General features: G+C 44.7%; 1 pseudogene; it reads right to left on the reverse strand.

Moving 5' to 3' along the window:
• Positions 1-4,251, reverse strand: part of LOC109953250 (extracellular calcium-sensing receptor-like) — an 11,151-nt pseudogene extending 6,900 nt beyond the window's left edge.
• Between the last annotated feature and the right edge of the window lie 751 nt (positions 4,252-5,002).

Here is a 5,002-nt window from a genome sequence, read left to right on the forward strand (position 1 = left end):
AATACACTTATATATAATTGATTACTGCAGAGGTTAACTTCTCTTCCCCATTTGTGCTTGCTGTTGATTTGTATTCGATTCCCTATTCTTGCATATCCTTATGTTTTCCTTGATCTTCTCTTCCCCATTTGTGCTTGCTGTTGATTTGTATTCGATTCCCTATTCTTGCATATCCTTATGTTTTCCTTGATCTTGGTGGTATATCAGTTGTTGAAAAATTAAATAAAAAAAACTGTATTAGCAATGGGACTGTTTCTTTAACCAATCAAATTTCTAATTCACCTCACAGGACCAGCTAGCTGGCCCACAATGATGTCAGCATTTTTCCATCCTCTGATTGGTTGGTCAGAGCAAAACTAGAAAAGGACTTATGATGGAACTGAAACACAGAGATCACCTCCATGAGGATGGATTATGTCTATAAATAAATAACATCTCTGGTGAGTATGGTGTATTTAATTTAAATTTTGTATGTTTTTGTCATGTTATTAGATAAATATTGATTCTGAACTGCTCTAGATGATGTACCTGGCACAGTTGCGGTTGTAGTGTAGAGGTTTGGAGTTGTCTTAACTGGGTTTCTTGCTTTAGTAAAAATGGTATTCACCCTCAATACATGAAATACCTCTCTCTCTGTAATGCCACACTTTGTTATATTGCGTTTTTGTATAGCATTAATGGTTTCTATAATTGCGACGTGATAGGGGTGGTATTAAGAGGAGAATTAAGTCGGGTAAGTCCACACTGAAGGCCCAGGTACTAAATGCATGGCTCGCCACTGATTTATGCACAGTGAATAAATCAGTTAATAATGAAAAAACAGGGCTATTCCTTCTTGGCTGCATAACCACACCTTTGTTTCAATCAAGGTTCATTATAATCATTATGAATACCTTATTTAAAATAATTTTTAGCCTGCTATTCATATCATAGATAAAAGACTGAGTAACCATATTAAAAAGTACCATCATGGGGCAGGTACTGACCAAGAAAAGAGGAATACAGTAAAGCCAAATTAAAAAAAATCTTTTTCTTATTTAACTTTAGTGGTAGATAGCCAGCAAGATATAGTATAATGTGTCCGTGTTCGGAGGTATCCTCACCCCCATTTGAGATCTGATCAGATTGTCCTTTATTATCATATAAGGGGGGCAAATTATTGTACAGCCAGTAGTATCCACGCATTCAACAACATCAAAAACGACAACAATAAAATTAACCGTTAAGTACAACAGTGAAGATCAACCATTGTTGATGCATAAAGTTGCAAGAAAAAGTAATGCCAATTTTCTGGTTTTCTGCATAAATTGGTCATGAAATGTAATCTGATCTTTCCCAAAGTCACAAATATCAACCAACACAATATTTCTAAGTTGTTAAAACAAACGGTCCTGATCTTTCATATCTATATTCAAAACACCCATTAAACACACAAAGTGCTGGTAGAACAAGTCATGGTAACACCTGGTTCAGATGTGGCTAAATGTCAACAGGAGTTAATCATGGAGTCCAATCAATGAAACATGAAAGGAGGTGTGGTTTAGAACTACCTTGACTTATAAAAACACTCAGTGTCTGTGTGCTATTCACAAGCAGCATCACCTGATGTTAGCCATGCCTTACAAAACGAAAAGATCTAAGAAGACCTATATTTCAGAGTTGTTGATTTGCATGTAGCTGGAAAGGGCTACAGAGTCATCTCAAAGACTTTAGATATTCAACAGTCCACAGTCAGACATAAATAGTACTGTAGCTACTGTCCATAGAAGTGGGCGCCCAACTAAGATCACTCCAAAGGCAAAAGGCAGAATGGTCAGTGAGGTAAAACAGACCCCTAGAGTAACAGCTAAAGACTTGAAAGATTTACTGGAGTTGGTTAACATCTCTGTTCATGAGTCAACATACGCAAAATATTGAACAGGCATGGTATCTGTGTCAGGACACCACAGAGGAAGCCACTGCTCTCCAAACAACATTGCAGCAGGCCTGAAGTTTGCCAAAGACCACCTTGATGTTTCCACAACACTACTCGGAAAATATCCTGTGGACAGATGAAACCAAGGTCAAATTGTTTTGGGAAAAACACACAGCACTATACATGGTGTAAACAGAGAACTGCCTACCAACATGAAAACATCATCCCAACAGTGAAGCACAGTAGAGGGAACATCATGATTTGGGGCTGCTTTGCTGCCTCTGGACCTGGACTGCTGCCACTGTGGAGAGAAAATGAATTCCCAAGTTTATCAAGGTATCCTACAGGGTAATGTCAGGACCACTGACATGCTAGGGAACAGGGACAGAGGTGGTATTGGCATCCAAGCCAACCTGCTGGGAAACTGGAACAAGTGCAGCACTGGTGTCCAAACCAGCCCACTCAAGATCTAGAACTGAGTGACTGTCAGCGTCAAAACTGATCCACCCTGCCCGGGAACTGGATCAGATGCGGCATCAGCATCCAAGCCAACCAGCTCGGGAACTGGAACAGTTGTGGCATCGACTTCCAAGCCGACCCACTCGGGAACTAAAACTGTGGTGGTGTTGGCTCCCACACTTGGGGACAGAGACTGGAACCCCAGCACTGGTCTCTTTGTCTGTGCACTGGTAAACTGAAAGCTCGGCGGGGACATCTTTGTCTGTGCACCAAAGCCAGGGAGCTTCAGCAGGGACACTCTCGTCAGCACACCAGGAAACGGTCATACCACAGGGGATGCTTAGACCAGGAACAGTCAAAGCAGCACCAGCATCCCTGTCGACCCACTCAGGAACAGAAACTAGAACTCCAGCGGTGGTCTCGTTGGCATCTCGGTGAACTGACCCCTCAGTGGGAATGTCTTTGTTGGCGCACCAGAGCGTGGGAGCTCCAGTGGGGATGCTCTTGTTGGCCCACTGGGACTCAGTGACACCAGAAGGGACATATAGACCAAAACACTGAAGTCCTGGAATGGGCTGGTTTGTCTGTCACCTCCGTCTCTGACCTCTCCTCTCAGAAATTGAGTGTGACACGAGGTAAGGATGAGGCTGAAATGCTGGAAGAGGCTGGGGCTGCAGCTTGGGGACAGACTGGGACTGCAGCTCGGGGACAGTCTGATACTGAGGCTCGGGAACAGGCTGGGGCTGTGGCTCAGGGGCTGGCTGGTGCTGCAGCTTGGGAACAGGTTGGAGTTACAGCTCTGGAACAGCCTGGTGCTTCAGCTTGGGAATGGGCTGACCAGAAGGGGCTCTCCCTAGGCAACCCCTCCTCCTTGAAGTCCTCCTCCTCACTGTCCCAGAACCAATTGCCAGTCGGCCTCCACAATGCTGAGAGCTTGGGGTCAAGAGCAGGAGGATCCCGTTCAAACCCAGGGACTGGAGTCAGCATCACTACAACCAGATTGATGGAGGAAGCAACTGACTGTGGTTCTTCAACGGACTGAGGACCCAGGTTGCCATAGAGAGGAAAGCCTGATGAGACACAGACCTCAGGACCACAAGTAAAAAAAGGGATGCTCCGTCTGGGCCTTTAGCTGTGTCTGAATGGATCTGGCCTCAGCTGGGCTTAGGTAGACCTGCTCCACTGATCAGCCAGAGATATTTGCTGGCGATGACTTACATTCGTACGTCAGAACCTCAGAGCTGGGTGTAAGAATAGACTAGGTATTGTTCACAGTTGTCACAAACTGGGGATCGAAGGCCTTCCAGTCTATTTCCTGTTCTCTGATCTGATTCTGATATCCCTCTATCATGGATTTCAGTGTGGACAATAGGGTCCTTGCCTGTGACATCTCAGGTCTTGACATCAACCAGGGACGAGTCTGAGAGAACTGGTCAATCTTAAAATATGTTGTCACCAGCTGCAGAAAATCAAAAGCAGAGACCAGTTCCATGCCCAAAGCTTGCACCACTTGGTTCAAAACTCGCTGTTCTCTCCCTGTGTCTGCTGGGTCCTTTGCTGGCTGGTCCATTCTGTTAGGTTTCTAAAACGGGCTAGGACCCAAAATGCAGACCAGGACTGGGCAGAGAACTTAGAAAGTCTTCATTCACAGACAAAAGTACAGAGAACACAAGTGCAGCTGTAGTACCGGGAGCACTCAGGTGAGTCAGGCAGGCAGGACCTCCTGAAAGTGGTAAGCAGAAGCAGGCAGAGTGAGACGGGCAGAATGGAGCTGAGGCGAGGAGCTGGAAGTGGGAAAGGTGAAGTTCTGCTGCAGAGGACAGAGTGTGCAGGGCTGATACAGAGTGGGTGAGGCACTGCAGGGTGGCGATAAGCATGCTGGGTGGTGTCAAGCTGGTGAAGCACTGCTGGGGAGTGACACCCACCAGCCAGCATGCTCATCGCTCCCCACAGGCTGGTGTAGAATCGTGTAGTTGTTATAGGTTCCAAGGAAGAGTGAATCTAATATTTGTGAACCGACTTGGGATAAGCACACAGAAGACAAGTCCAGAAAGCTGACAATAGGTGAGTAACAGTAACAATCAACACACCAAACAGGAAGTCATGACAAAATGACCAGAAGTTAGACACTGATCATGACAATGTGTTACTGTAAGTGATGTGGTGGTGACAGATTCAATGTTGCTACCTGAACAGAAATACTCTTACCCCAGAATATGAATTTTAATGTGAACTGCCACCCATTGATGAAATGTAGATATAGGATGAAATCATTGTTTCAGTGTTCCATATAGAGATTGTTTAACCTAATAAAGTGTTGTGAATAGACTGCTTGAATGTGTTTTATGGCACCGTGGTCTTGTCAGTATGTGGCTTAGCTCACAATAACAACTGATCCTTCACCATAGGGCACTCATAGCTGAAATAGCCACCAAATAGTCCTTAATGGTGGGATAGGCCCATTAGTCAAAAATATCTTCCATGGCCTGAAAACCTATGTCCCTGTGCTTGAAGGAAGCAGGACAATCCCCTCTCTCATAGTGGAGCAATTAGTATTTGTGATAAAGCCCTCTCCATCAGTCATTTCAGGTTGAGGAAAATAAAGAACAGCTGGCAAAACACATTAAT

Source organism: Monopterus albus, unplaced genomic scaffold (assembly GCF_001952655.1).
Source record: "Monopterus albus unplaced genomic scaffold, M_albus_1.0 scaffold590.1, whole genome shotgun sequence".
In the NCBI taxonomy this organism is placed as follows: domain Eukaryota; kingdom Metazoa; phylum Chordata; class Actinopteri; order Synbranchiformes; family Synbranchidae; genus Monopterus; species Monopterus albus.